General features: G+C 37.3%; 1 long non-coding RNA gene across 2 annotated transcripts in view; it reads left to right on the top strand.

Annotated features, from left to right (window-relative positions):
- Nucleotides 1-5,720: 5,720 nt before the first annotated feature.
- LOC129532984 (uncharacterized) overlaps nucleotides 5,721-16,467 on the top strand; it is a 472,085-nt gene continuing 461,338 nt past the window's right edge. For both annotated transcript variants that reach the window (XR_010133199.1, XR_010133200.1), the window contains exon 1: nucleotides 5,721-5,916. This is a non-coding gene — a long non-coding RNA (uncharacterized lncRNA). The remainder of the gene's footprint in view (nucleotides 5,917-16,467) is intronic.

Raw genomic sequence — 16,467 nt, forward strand, 5'->3', positions numbered from 1 at the left:
TGGATGTCCAGTGGTGCTAGCACCACTTCTTGGAAAGACAGTCTTGGCTTCATTGTATTTCCTTTGATACTTTGTAAAAGACAAATTGACTATACAATTGATCCTTGAAGAACACAGAGGTTAGGGTCACTGTATTAGTCCATTCTCACACTGCTCTAAGAACATATCCAAGACCGTGTAATAAAGGAAAGAGGTTTAATTGGCTCACAATTCCATATGGCTGGGGAGGTCTCAGGAAACTTATAATAGGGATGAAAGGGGAAGAAAACACATACTTCTTTACAGGGCAGCAGGAGAGAGAAGTGCTGAGAAAAGGGGGAAAAGACCATTATAAAACCATTAGATCTCATGAGAACACACCATCACGAGAACACATGAAGGTAATTGCCTCCATGATTCAATTCCTTCCACTGGATCCCTCCCATGACATATGGGCATTATAGGAACTAAATTCAAGATAAGATTTGGGTGGGGACATGGCCAAACCATATCATTCCATCCCTGGTCCCACCTAAATCTCATGTCCTCCCATTTCAAACACAATCATGGCCTTTCAACAGTCTCCCAAAGTCTTAACTCATTCCAGCATCAACACAAAATTCCATGTCCAAAGTTGCAACTGAGACAAGCAAGTCGCTTCTGCCTATGAGCATGTAAAATCAAAAGCAAGTTAGCAAATACGTAGATACAGTGGGGTTACAGGCATTGGGTAAATACACCTGATCCAAAAGGGAGAAATTAGCCAAAACAAACGGCCTGCAGGTGCCATGCAAGTCTGAAATCCAAGAAGGCAGTCATTAAGCCTTAACATGCCAAAATGATTTCCTTTGACTCCATGTCTCACATCCAGGGCACATTGATGCAAGAGGTGGGCTCCCATGGCCTCGGGCATCTCTGCCCTTGTGGCTTTGCAGGGTACAGCCCCCCTCCTGCCTGCTTTCTTGAGCTGATGTTGAGTGTCTGTGGCTTTTCCAGGTGCATAGTGCAAACTGTCGGTGGATCTACTACCATTGTGGGGTCTGGAAGACAGTGGCCCTCTTCTCACTGCTCCACAAGGCTGTGCCCTATTAGGGACTCTGTGTGGTGGCTCCAACGCCACATTTCCCTTCCACTCTGCCCTAGCAGAGGTTTTTCATGAGGGCCCTGCTGCTGCAGCAAACTTCTGCCTAGTCATTCAGGCATTTTCATACACCCTCTGAAATCCCAAACCTCAATTATTGACTTCCGTGTACCTGCAGGCCCAACACCATGTGCACACTGCCCATGCTTGGGGATTGCACCCTTTGAAGTAATGGCCTAAGCTGTGAATTGGTCCCTTTTAGCCACCATTGGAGCTGAAGCACCTGGGATTTAGGGCACCATGTCACATGGCTGCACAGACCAGGGGGACCCTGGGCTTGGCCCATGAAATAATTTTTCCCTCCTAGGCCCCTGGGCCTGTGATGGAAGGGGCTGCTACAAAAGTCTCTGACATGCCCTAGAGACATTTTCCCCACTGTCTTGGTGATTAACATTCAGCTCCTCATTACTTATGCAAATTTGTGAAGCCAGCTTCAATTTCTCTCCGAAATGGGGTTTTCTTTTCCAACACATCATTAGGTTGCAAAGTTTCCAGACTTTTATGGTCTACTTTCTCTAAGGCTTTCCCTGTAGACATTTCTTCTGCCAGATACCTTAAATCATCTCTCCCAAGTTCAAAGTTCCACAGATCTCTAGGGTAGTGGCAAAATGCCACCAGTCTCTTTGCATAGCAAGAGTGACCTTTACTCCAGTTCCCAACAAGTTCCTTATCTCCATCTGAGACCCCTTAGCCTGGACCTCAGTGTCCATATTACTCTGATCATTTCGGTCAAAGCTACTCAAGAAGACTCTAGGAAGTTCCAAAGTTTCCCACATCTTCCTGTCTTCTGAGCCCTCCAAGTCTCTAGAAAGTTCCAAATTTTCTCACATTTTCTTATCTTCTTCTGAGCCTTCCAAAATGTTCCAACCTCTACCTGTTACCCAGTTCCAAAGTCACATGCACATTTTCGGGTATCTTTATAGCAGCACCCCATTCCTGGTATGAATTTACTGCATCAGTTTATTCTCATGTTGCTATAAGGCAAACCCAAGACTGAGTAATTTATAAAGAAAAGATGTTGGCCTGGCACAGTGGCTCATGCCTCTAATCTGAGCACTTTGGGAGGCTGAGGCGGGCGGATCACGAGGTCAGGAGATTGAGAGCATCCTGGCTAACATGGTGAAACCCCGTCTCTACTAAAAATACAAAAACAAAATTATCCAGCCTTGGTGGCGGGTATCTGTAGTCCCTGCTACTCAGGAGACTGAGATGGGAAAATGGTGTAAACCCAGTAGGTGGAGCTTGCAGTGAGCCAAGATGGTGCCACTGCACTGCATCCTGGGTGACAGAGCAAGACTCTGTCTCAAAAAAAAAAACAAAAAAAAAAACAGAAAAGAAAGATGTTTAATTGACTCACAGTTCTGCATAGCTGGGGAGGTCTACAGAAACTTACAATCATGGTGGAAGGGGAAGTAAACATGTTCTTCTTCACAGGGTGGCAGGAAAGAGAAGTGTCAGGCAAAGAAGAAAAAATCCCTTATAAAACCATCAGATCTCGAAAGAACTCATTATCATGAGAATAACATGAGGGTAACTGCCCTTATGTTTCAATTACCTCTCACTGGGTCCCTCTCATGACAGTTGCTAACCTCCATGGAATGAAAAGTCCACTTGTAACTTTTGACTCCTCAAAACTTAACTACTAATGGCTTACTGTTGAACAGAAGCCTGACAACATAAACAGTTGATTAACACATATTTTGTATGTTATATGCATTATATGCATATTACAATATTACAATAAAGTAAGCTAGAGAAAAGTAAATTATAAGAAAATCATAAGAAAAAGAAAATATATTTATTTTTCATTAAGTTAAAGTGGATCATCATAAAGGTTTTCATTCTCATCATCTTCACATTGAGATGGCTGAGATGGAGGAGGAAGAGGAGGGTTTGGTTTTGCTCTCTCAGGGGTAGCAGAGGCAGAAAAAGTTCATATATAAGCAGATCCACACAATTCAAACCCATGGTGTTCAGTGGTCAACAGTATGTATGTGGGCATATTTCTTGGCTCTGTATTGTTCCATTGATCTATTAATCTTTTCTTTTATCAATACCAGACTGTCTTGATTACTGTTTTTATTTTTATCTTTGTGTTTGTAAGATGGTTAACAGCATCAACTGAGAGTAAGTGTTCTCAGTAGAGAAAAAGAGAGAGGAGAGAGAGAGAGAGAGATTGTTTCCAAAACCATCCAATAAAAGTTTTCAGTCTTCCACTGTTGACTCACTTCTGAATAAATTTTTATGGCAAAGCACATAAAGGAGGATGATAGTTCAAGATATCAGGACTAATCACTGGAAAAGTGGATGAGGAAGACTTTTAATTTTAACTGACACATCAGGAAGCTAAAGAAATCTAGATCTATATTAACAGTTGTAGAAATGATACATTTAATCATATGCTTTGGAAAGGAAATGAAATGAAGGAAATGATAGATGTACTAAGCTAATTAAAAACAGAATACCGTTGAATTTTCTAAGACTGAAATTTTGAAAAACAACAATGGAAAAGTAGAGGTACTAAACACATTATTTAATTCACTCCCTTCTGAGACAATAATATGTCCTCTGGGTTACATATGTGTCTCAATAAGGTGTTTGACATAATTTGCTTCTGTGTTCCCACTCAAATCTCATCTCGAATTGTAATCCCCATGTGTCAAAGGAGGCAGTTGGCGGGAGGTGATTGCATCAAGGGGGCAGATTTCCCCCATGATGTTCTCATGATAGTGAGTTTTCATGAGATCTGGTTGTTTGATAAATATCTGGTGCTTCCCCCTTCTCACTCTCTCTCTCCTGCCACCATGTAAAATGTGCCTTGCTTCCCCTTCACTTTCTACCATAAGTGAAAGTTTCCTGAGGCCTCCCCAGTCATGGGGAACTGTGAATCAATTAAACCTTTTTCCTTTATAAATTACCCAGTCTCAGATAGTATCTTTACAGCAGTGTGAGAACAGAGTGATAGTGTCTCAGTTCGAGTACAGATGAGCTGGATGTCATAATAATATAAATTCTGACATACTGTCTGTGCTTGAGTTCTGACAATGCCAATTCCTAGTTGCATTATTTTGGACAGAAAATGATTTATGTGCCACTCTGTTTCCTCATCTGTAAAATGCTAATAACAATGGTAACTGCTTTGCACTGTTTCTGTAAACATGATCAAATAATGTATACAATGTATATAATGCTCAGTAAAATGCCTGACATTTGTAAACTCAATTTATGCTAGCTAATAATTTGGTTGAGATCAATCAAGCATTAGACTTATGAAGATTTATACATTTGCTCTGCAAAGCCATCTATCTGCTTGTTATTTCTATCTAATATTCTGCGTAAATTACTTCCAGTCAATGTCATTGTTTCTATCTGTGAAGAATTAAAAGAAGAGTGATAGGAACAAGGATAAACAACAAGTTGTTTTGGCATTCTTACAAACGGGCTTTCATCTTTGATTTGCTTTCCTGTTCCAGGAATTTGTTTATTTGCAAAAGACAAAAATAAAAGCCACTAAGGGCTTCATGCCATGCAATCAGAGGAAAACTTGGCATGGCTTTGAAACTTTGTGATCAAAGCACTTGGGAAAACATGTTAGGGGTACCCAAGAATATTTGGTTTTGTGATGGGTTACATGTGATGTTAAAGAGCTTTAATTTAAAGGCACAAATTGGCATAGACTAGAGAAAAATATAACATATTCAAAGGTACCTGATTGCTCTTAGTTGTCATTACATGAGGTTATTACCACCACTGACCTTCAATCATAATCAGCTTCACATATATAGTAAAGAGTTGGACAATTAAGAATCCTCATGGCAAGAGAGAACTTTTGGAATCACAAACCCTTGAGTCTTCTCCGTTTCTGCCACCTGCTTGGTGGCCACCATCTTGGACAAGCTGGTTAACATCTATAAGAATTGATTTCCTCATCTGATATATTTGTATAACAACATTGATCTCAGGGCTTTTGAAAGCATTAAATATATATAAAGCCCAGCATGGTGGCTCTCACCTACAGTCCTACCTACTGGGAGTATGTGATTATGGAGTATCCATTGTGTGACGTAAAAGTATGTGTGTCTTATAGTAAAGTGCTCCATAATCACATACTTTATTTTTCATGTGTTTATATGTTCATATACATCACTTGTTATAAAACACACTTTAAGTCCATTATGAAGCTTATATCTACCTTAAACAATGCATGCTTGTATATAATAATTTTTAAAAAGAAAAAATATAAATAATAGAAAGGCTGGAACAACAAATGAATACAGGAATGATGCTAATATAAAAATACAAACCCTAAATTTTCTTTATATATTTTGAGGGTAAGCTAGTTTCAGATTTTTCTCTAACGTTTTGTAGGAAGAGAAAAATTGGTCACACTAACGCCATTTTAAAATATGCCCCCATCTGTAAGAGGCAGAGCCACCTGAGGTGAAAAGGTAAACGGCTTGTGTAAGATTTGGCTGAAAGTCCAGAAATTAACTCGTCCTGGAACATGTCCTGGGACACTCTCCCGGAACGATTGTTCAAGTCCTGGAGCACGTTTCGGAACGCTGCTCCCGGAACACCGCTCCCGGAGCCATTGTTTCAATGTTGCTTGCTCGGAAGGGCCCTCCTGAGCAAACAACAGACGGTGCTCAAAGTAACAACTGGACTTAATAAAAGGAGCTTACACGAAGGAGGAGCTGAAGGCTGCTGTGGTCGTGTGCTGGGGGCTGCCCCAGTTCCAGCTGCAGGACCCCGGCCGTCCGCCTTCCGACTCTGGTGATGATTCTTCCTGCGGTCTGGTGAGCTTTGGTTACATGTTGTCTTCTATTGTTAGTTCTTTTATACCTACTTAAGACTGCTTTTGCTGTGATATTTGCTCACTTTTTTTTTCTTTTTTTTTTCGAGATGGAGTCTCACTCTGTCACCCAGGCTGGAGGGCAGTGGTGCAATCTCGGCTCACTGCAGTCTCCGCCTCCGGGTTCCAGCAATTCTCCTGTCTCAGCTTCCCAAGTAGCTGGGATTACAGGCATGCGCCACCACACCCGGCTAATTTTTGTATTTTTAGTAGAGTGAACTATGTTGACCAGTCTGGTCTCGAACTCCCGACCCTAAGGTGATCCGCCCCCCGGGGCCTCCCAAAGTGCTGAGATTATAGGCGTGAGCCACCGCGCCTGGCCTTGCTTACAACTTGGACTGCAGGCTCCCGGGCATCTCCCTTCAGACTCCCGTGATAGGGCTTCCTGTGGTATTATGAGCTTCCGGTTACATTTTACCGAGCTTTGGTTACATTTTGTTTTCTCTTGTTATAAGGCTAATTTTCTATTGCTATTTGCTTAAAGTAATAAAGTTTTAGTTTACCCCTCCCTCCCACTTGAGTGTTCGGCTGTCCTTCTGACACCATCTTGAAACAGGTTTATTCAAAGATAAAAAAGGCAGTACGAACTCTGCAATAATTCACAGAGCCCATTACATAACGTAAAACAACCAGTCAGTGAAAGCAAAACTCTTCATTCGTTACTGAGACTCCTACTTGTGAAGCTGCTGGGGAGGTGACGGGAGGACAACTGGCTGCACCCCTCAAACACTGCTCTGGCAGCCCAGTCCCCACAGCTCCGTTTCTGAGCCCTGGCGTCCACTACTGTCTGGCCTATGGGCAGTACGCTCCTCAGTTTGGTTTCCCTCTCCTCTGCCCACACCTTGGTAATTAGACCTGCATTAATTAGCTTCCACTGGGTTATGCCGAGATAAAAACTACCCCCACATTTTAGTGTCTTTTAACAATAGTTTTTCACTTACATTGTGTGGAAATCACCGGAGGTTGGTGGCAGCTCTGCTCCACCCATCTCATCTTGAAGAGGATGAGTCCAGACTGAAGATGCAGCCCGTATGTGGAATATGCCACTTCTGAGGCAGACAGGAAGAACCTGAGAGCTGCCAGAAACAAGCAGCCCTCTTAAAGCTTTCATTCGCACTTTGGGAGGCCGAGGCGGGCGGGTCACGAGGTCAGGACATCAAGACCATCCTGGCTAACGTGGTGAAACCCCGTCTCTACTAAAAATACAAAAAAAAAAAAAAAAAAAAAAAAAAAAAATTTAGCCGGGCATGATGGCAGGCGCCTGTGGTCCCGCGTACTCGGGAGGCTGAGGCAGGGGAATGGCGTGAACCCGGGAGGCGGAGCTTGCAGTGAGCCGAGATCGCGCCACTGCACTCCAGCCTGGGACACAGAGCGAGACTCCGTCTGGGGAAAAAAAAAAAAAAGCTTTCATTCAGCTCTGACATCTCCTGTCCCATGTCATGAGTGTGTCAGGGTGTAGTGCAAGCTGCCAAACGTGCTTCTCCCAAAAGAAGGCCTCTTGAGGGACAGAACTCTGGGTTGTGGTCGGAGGGTGTGTATAGGTGAGAGGATGGTGGATGTGTATTCCCTTACAGGAAAGGGGACTGCTGCTCACCGGGAATGGTAATATAATCTGCAGCCTTTTAAAACTTTGCTCAACTTTCTTAATCAGAATCACTTGTCTCCTAGCATTCTGACCTTTACATTGTTTAGGGGAGAAAGAAAACAGATACTCCAGTTGAGGAGGGATGATATTCAGTGACAAAACCTTGGCAATAAAAATATTGACAAAATGAACATTCATACAATTTTTAAAATGTAAACAAAATGTTTCAAAAATATGTATTATTGTTTGCTATATTCCCTCTTTAAACTATCATGACTTCTTAAATTATCTTACCAGTACCTACCTATTTACTGCACACTTTACAGAAGAGGAGTCTTTCTAAGGCTGTGTGTACATTTGCCACAGAACCAAATGGGTTTGTTTACTATTAGTTTTATATATTCCTCTAGGTCATTAATTTTATACAAGATTCAAGAGTATTTATTTGTGTTGGTAAACCGTAATCCATAATTCTCATTTATTTATTTATTGTAGAGACAGAATCTCATTACGTTGCCCAGGCTGGTCTCAGACACCTGGGCTCAGGCAGTCCTCCTGCCTAGGCTTCCCAAAGTGCTGGATTAGACATGAGCCACTGCACCTGGCCCATAATCCATCAATCATTGCACCAATCTACTATACCAGCCCTTTTGGTTATTTCTATTTTTTTTTACTATTGTAATTTCACTATGCATTTGTCAAATTATTTTCCTTTTTTTTAAAGTCACATCAAGATTTCAAATCTTATCTCTTTTAAATCTCTTGCTAGTTAGCATTAACGGCCATCCAGAAAAAATACCAATTTTTATTTTCTTTAGGGGTCTCTTTCCTTTACATCTTTCATTATATTCCTTTAAAATTATTAATTTTTTAAAAACTTAAAAAAATTTGTGAGTACATAGTAGGTGTATATATTTATGGGTTACCTGAGATATTTTGATACAGGCATGCAATGTGAAATTTGATCTTTGCTAATCTTAAGGTGAATGATCATACTTCTGGCAACTGGTGAATTGAGTGGTGTATAGATATGCTTGATACATGTTTTTATATATAAATACATATATACATGCATATATATAACATGTATATGTACATGTATTATACATATATACATGTATATATATGCAAGTATTTTTTATATATCCACATGTTTTAGTTTCAAATAAATATGCTTGCTTTATAATTTTTCTAATATTAATGTATTTTATACAGAATTTAAAAACAAAGTTATTTGATATGATTCTAAAGATCAAAGTTGTATAAATAATCTTTCATAGTTTTGGTACATTATTAAATTTCAAAAAATAAAAATATAATGAATCCACAATTGATTTTTAAATATGGTATGATTTAGGCACCTAATATTTTTTAAATAAACAGTCACATTTCCATATATCATTTATAAAATAACATTTTTAACTTTTATTAATTTGACTACCACCTTTATTATGTAATTCAGTTTTTACACATTAGTGTTTTCTTATATACCCCATTAAGTGCCTATTTCTCTGCTACTACAACATAATTTAAATTTTTGTCACTTTATACCCTGTTTCTGTAACAGGCCGATCTCTCCTTTTTCTCTCTTTTTAAGTTAAAAAAATTTTTTCCATATACGTAAGTCCATATGAACTTAATTTAAAAACAATGTAAAACAAAATGTTTTTAAATTTTGTTAAATATATACATTATTTTGAAAAAATGCCACTTTTAGTATATTGTCTTCCTGTGCAAGAACATTATCTCTCCATTTACTTTTCTAATATTTATATTGATTAAAGTGTTGTATTTCTCATATTTCTCAAAATTAAAAACATTTCTTGGTTTTTAATTTTTGCCCATTTTCATTATATATCAGATATTTTCAACATAATGTTCGAAAATTATCAATTTAAAACAATAAAATATATTATTGAAAATTTTCTGAATTCTGCCATTGTTTTACAGATATTACTCTTAGTCAAAAATTTTATCCACTGCAGAAAATTATGATTTGAACTCCTCCATTCTGATCAATGATGCTATTGTTGCCTTTGCAATAACAATGCCAACTGACTTCAGTTACAGTGGTGATTGTAGTATTCTTTCTATTCTTTTATTGTATTTAATTAATATCCTAGTGATTTACCATTAAGTATCATTCTGATCCTTAATTTAAGATTTTTTTTCTTTAATAATATGAAGGAACTATATGTCTTTATTGGACCATAAGTTTATTTTATTAAAAAGTAATTTTATTAAAGCATTTGAATTTATCAAAACTATTACATATTCATTTTATTTTCCTTCTACATAGAACATGATTCACGCTTTTGAATATTAATTTGCAAGTTCAATTCAAAATAGCGTTCTTCCATTGTATCATTTATTATCATTTCCTTTCCACTTGTTTTTTCTCTTTCTTTGAACTGGCATTTCTCTTTATCTGAGAATAAAGATCTCTTTTCCTACACTGGACAAGTCTGGAAACCAAGATAAACTAGACACATTTGAATGCAAAGATCCCATTGCTAGCAAGTAGCATTCCCATTTGACATTTGGCTTGAAGTATGGTAAAGAGGACGGGTAGGATAAATATGTAGTGAGAAAAAAATAATCATATTTTTACCCCTACATCATTACTTGTGCCCATATTGCAGATATTATATAGAGAACAAATGTTTGTTCTTCCATAGCATGTTAATTCCTAAGAGAGTTGGAAACCAAATGAATAATACACTCACTATTTATTTATTTATTTATTTCTGAGATGAGATCTGGCTCTGTTGCCTAGGCTCGGGTACAGTGGTGCAATCACAGTTCACTGCAGTTGAGCCTCAAACTCTCAGACTCAAAGGATCTTCCTGCCTCCACCTCCCACGTAGCTGGGACTAGCGCATTTCTCTAGCACATTAAAGGTGGTTCCTTGTAGAGATAATGTACAATCATATTTTTTTTTACTATTTATCTACCTCATTATGTAATCTACAAATAGAAACCATGAAAACCTGTGTATATATACTATATGTCCTTAAATGTACATATGTATGCACCACCATGCCTGGCTTATGTTTTAAAATTTTTTGTAGAGATGAGGTCTCACTGTGTTGCCCAGGTTGATTTTGAACTCCTGGGCTCAAGCAATCCTCCCACTTTGGACCCTCAAAATGCTAGGATTACAGGCATAAGCCACTCATGTTTGTAATAACAGAGTTCAATTGCCTCATCAGGAGATATTTCTGAATTTTCTTCATTCATTAGAACTAGAAGATCTGAATTCTCATGTGGTCATTTTTGTGTCATGTGCTTTCAAAACAAATGGAAGGTATTTCTACTCATTTGGAATGTGTCAATCTGGGAACAATGGTCAATATATATGTAATAGAACTACTTTATTGAGAATGAAAGGAGTGCAATCGAGCATGTGGATTGTAATTTTACCTTCAGCCTCTCTCTCACAATATCACTGGAACACCCAACCCTCTTTATTGCCTTTTCCTACATCTTATTCTCTTCACTTGAAACTCTATTTTTTCCAAGAGTAAAGCCATGTTATCATCAGATTAAACAAGGCTCTGGCAGCTACTCTTCACTGTTACTCTTCACCTAGACTGTCTAGCGATTTTCTCTTTTGCTGTTGAATAGCTTCAGAATGTGGCTCTTGCTCCCTACTCTATTCACAGTTGCCACTGGTCCTCTGACTCTTCCTACCATAATTCATGGCCTGGAATGGAGGTTTCTCTTCCATCAGTGACTGTTGATAGAGAAAGAGAAGAGAAGAGAAATGAGCTTCTTGCTCATTCCCCAAAGGACATGCTGAAACTTCTTGTGCTTTATGGGCTTTACTTTCATGAATGTTAAGATGTTTTCTTTTTGGGCATTGTCAGAGAACAATGAAAGGATAGCTTACAATCAAAAGTCTTTTTTTAATAATAGCAAATAGGTTTTCCAGGAACATCTTAGTCATAGTGTCAGTATCTGCCATATGGAAATATTTTTATGAGTATCTGCCATACTCATCTGCTGTCTCTGAATATCTGCTATAAGTACTCCTGCCTTTCCTTTGTTTCAGAATCTTAATTTTTATATATTAGTCCCAGTTTTCTTCCAGTATTTTTTTTTATAGTAGGCCTAGCTTTTCATGCAGTAGAAGACACATTGGTCTACCAGGATATTCTACTATTCCCAAAGTAGACTTACTAATTAAGTTCCATGGTCTTAAAAGATATTTTACTTTGTGGTTATCTGCCTTTTCTGTTTAAGGGAACATATCTGATGTTGAAGTCATTTTTTGCCTTAGTTTAGCCTATCCTAAAGGTTACATATACATCCACTGATAAATTAGCGAGACCAACAAATATTAATGTAGGATGTAGCTCCCAGAGCCTTGTTTAATCTGGTGATAACATGGCTTTACTCTTGGAAAACATAGAGTTTAAATAACACTTTTATAGAAATGATCTCATTTTATCTTTACAAGAGGACAACAAATTGTACTTCATTTTATGGGGGAAAATCTTAGTAAGGCTGAGAGAAACTAAACCACTTGCCCATAGTTAGCCTGCCAAGAGAGTGAAACAACTAGGGTTTCCCCTCAGGATTTTTGTCTCTCATTACTAAATAATTAAATTTCCAAACTGGACTTTTGGACACAAGACATTGTCTTGAAGGGCTCATCTATTTCTTATTTGAAACTAGATATAGTTTTGAAATCAACTCATCCTTCCCCTCTCAAACTAGTTTCTTCTCTTACATTATCAATATTCTCCTAGAAATCTGGGGGCCTTTTGTCAGCCATTAACCCTTCCCCTCATGTACACATATACATACGTGTCAAGTCCTAGTGACTTTCCTCCTAAATGTTTTTTGAACTTTTCTCCTTACACAATGCCCCTACTTCCATTTCCTTAGTTCTGAATCTTGAAACTCTTCACAGGAATCACTACACTGTCTTTTCAACTGGTCCTCTTCTCTCCAAAGATTTATTGCCACCAACAGAGCATGATGAAATAGATATGACTCATTGTGTTAAAATAGATATAAGATTCACTATAAACAGACCTTTTTCTACCTCAGCAATGCATCATTTGACACTCCCTGCCTCGTAGTCTATGCTTTAGAAATCCTGATTTACCAATTACCTACATTTTTTGTGGTTCATCTTTCTCTTGTCTCTATCTTTTCTGTATACTTCTCTTTCTGTTGGAGATTTCTTTATCTTCTCCATATGCCTCATTCCTTTTTGTTCATGCAATTGCCTTCATCATGCAACTTTCACTAACATCTTCAATTATTGTGCAAAGGATCCCTTCCTGGTGTTGCTATAACACCATAATACAATGTTAATACATTTATTGCTGTACTTTATTAGTTGTTAAGATTTATATTATTTCCAGTGTGTTGGTATAATGTATTTATCTCTTTATTTGATAATTAAATATTTATGTCAGATATCTTGTCTGTTTATATGCTCTCTCTCCTGATTAAACTGTAATCTTCTTAAGGGAATTATTTTCACTGACTCCTTACTTTGTCTAGCATAGTAAAGGTAGTACCTTGTAAAGATAATGTACAATCACATATTTATTTACTATTTATCTCATTATGTAGTCTACAAATAGAAACCATGAACATCTGTGTATATACACGTATATCCTTAAATGTACATATAAATGGACATACATGTGCACACATACATACATGGGATATATACACAAATATCCATGTGTGTATACAACATATATGTATGTGTTCTTTTTTTCTCTCCCTCTCCAACTGAAAGGATACATGTTCTTTGAATTTAAAGTTTGGAATATAAAGACTTGAAGAAATATTTTACACAAAATTAAACATCTGATTCTAAAATCCAAACCCTACTCTAAGGAGTATGCTTGTGTGGGCCAGTAAAACTGAATGAGTTGGGCATGAGTTGGATGGGAGGATATAGATGGTTTTGCACTAGTTTCTCAGCTATTCCCTGATTAGAATAATGTCTTGGGTTGTGTATTGAGGTCAAGTTGTTGACAAAGGTGACACTATCATCTTCCCTACAGTGTTATATAAAATATAAAACGGTTAGTGTAAGTGAATCCAAGAATGTAGAAAGGTCAAATCCTTAGAAAAACTCCTGTAATTCACAAAGTCTGTGCATTCTGAGAAGTGAATACAAAAAAAATTGCAATTTGTTTTATATATTGTATGTAATCATTACACACTATGCAAACACATTCATTAAAGGGATTTTAAAGTATAGATTAAATAAGTAATGATGATTCAAACATATAATATTAAGCAGAAATATTTTGTGGATTGCTAAATAAGGCGGTAAAGTATTTAATATCCTGGATAAATTTTTGGGCTTTTAGATGGGTTGAAAACACGTTTTTCACCATTTAAAATAAGGCATACAGGCTTCCACTATCAGAAATATTGCTAACACCTTGTGGGGAAATAATTTGATTGAGAAAAGCAGGAGAATACACACCCAAACATAATAATAAATATATATATATCACATATAAATACATATATATGTATATATACATTTATATGTACATGTATATGTATATATACATTTATATGTACATGTATATGTGTGTGTGTTTACATATCAATCATATGTAAAGCACATGAGACAAAGCCATATCACAGTCCTACTGCTTTACTACTATTTTCCTGGTTATGAGATATGACTGATTTCAGCAAAAGTCTCAATACTTATTAACTGGACCTACATTAGAATATTTTTTCTATTCTAATGCTATATTATTAGAACATTTTAATATATTTTAGTCTTATATTTTGATATGTATGTTTCAATTTAAAAATTTTTTTTCTGTCTCTTGTACTAACAGCTTCCATTTTCTGATTAAATCACCTCTAATTTTATGTAAAGCATCTAATACACTGTCTTTGTGAAACTGAAGTCTGTGACATGGGGAAGTGGGGTTCTATGATTAAGAATGAAAGACTTGATGCTCTCTTATTGTGTTGTTTTCCTTTTTTTTTTTTTTTTTTTTTTTTTTTTTTAATGAGTGGTTGGGACCTGCAAGGTTTCTCTGTTTCTGCAAGGCCAGGATTCTGTATCAAATGTCACTTCCCCCAAATTAAGATTCTAACTCAATCTAAATACCAAACACCTCATCTACTAATTAATGGCATCTGTAGATTCCAAGCCTAGAATTTCCTTTGATTTATTTCATGTTCAAACTTAAACTGTTCTTTAGGGATATAAGTATCCTTATTTCATCAGTCCTAATAAAGCTCAATTTATTCAAATCCCTTGCAAGAACTTGAGCATCTCACATTTAAAACATAGTGATTATTTCTAATCCTTGTGAAGCAAATCACTGTAACCATCATACCGTTGACATCTAGAGGAGCATATTCAGGGTTAGGGAATTCTTTTTCCCTAGCTGGAAAGTTTCACAGTGTAATGAACCTAGCTCTAGATCAGCAGTTCTCATACTCGTCATATAAGTGTAAGCAGCACAATCACCTGGAAGGCTTATTTAGACACAGATTGCTGAACCCCACCCCCAGAGTATTAGATTCAATAGGCCTCAGGTAGAGCCCAAAATTTGCATTTCTAACAACTTCCCAAGTTACCTCATGCTGCTGGAGCCAAAACTGCACTTTGAGAACTATTGCTCTAGATCAAAACCCAACACTCTTCCTTCTTACACTTAACTCTTTATTAAACATGTAACTTTAAGTTTGTGCCTTGTTCTCCCTGAGCTTCAAGTTCCTCATTAGCTCTGTAACATAGTTCAGTGCTCATAAGGGCCACACACATGCTAAGCAGCTGAGCTATGAGAGAACATACCCATGAACAATGGTCAGACCATATATAACAGTAGAACCTCTGTCCCAAAATCTCTGCAGCAACCAGCCCAGAAACCGCAACCTCTAAAGCAATTGGCCCAGAATGTCAGGACTTGGACAACAACTTACAGCTTTTCCATTATGCCTGTTTCCACCTCAGCACCAGCTAGAGAAAACTGACTATGCTCCCCAAACCAACCACAATTCTAGATAACACAAATACAGTTTTCCCATGTCAAAACATCCAATTAGGGCACACCTGAAGCCTTCCCTTTGTTTTCACTATAACATTTTCCCATTTCCGTGCTTGCCTTTGAATCTCTGCCAAACACAAGTGATTGCGGCTTACTCCTTTGCTATAGAAAGCTCTGAATATTTATGAATATTATGGAAAGCTATTTAGCCTCTGTTTTTACACATTTGGGTGGTCTTAATTTGTTTTCACAGCTAGTACTGAACCAAAACTTCTAAGTTCAGTGGTATTTCTACTTCATCGTAGCTACCACCAGTAAAAATAATAATGTCACAGTTGCATTTTTTCCTGGTATGTTTCTCAGTTTTATAGGGGAGCCACCTTATATGTGAAACATTGTTTATTTCCTGGGGAAAATGTAGATAAGTTGTTGTAAGGAGATCACGTTTTAGGGTAAAAAAAAAAATCTGCTTTACAACAATAGAGGTAAATGCAGAGTATCACAATTGTGCGCACAAAGAGCATATAACCCAAACATGGAGGAAGGAGGGAATCATTCAAAGCGGATTCAGTATAAAATAATCATTTATAGGATACATTTCTACAGGTGCAGGATTCTTAGGAGAGTGACGATAAACTACCCCACAAAGAAAACTCCAGGCTCAAATTGCTTCACCAGTATTTTCTGCCAAACCTTTAAAGAAGAGATTGTACTAATTGTATAAAATTCTTCTAAAAAATTGAAGAGGTGGCAATATTTTTCAACTCATTCTATGATGCCAGCATTTCTTTGATACCAAAACCAGACAAAAGTGTTAAAAAGAAAGAACGCTGTAGACGTAAAAGAAAACATCTCTTACGAACATACATGGAAAAGTTCTTAATACAATCTCAGAAAATTGAATCTAACA

The sequence above is a fragment of the Gorilla gorilla genome, chromosome 3 (assembly GCF_029281585.2).
Source record: "Gorilla gorilla gorilla isolate KB3781 chromosome 3, NHGRI_mGorGor1-v2.1_pri, whole genome shotgun sequence".
Taxonomy (NCBI): Eukaryota; Metazoa; Chordata; class Mammalia; order Primates; family Hominidae; genus Gorilla; species Gorilla gorilla.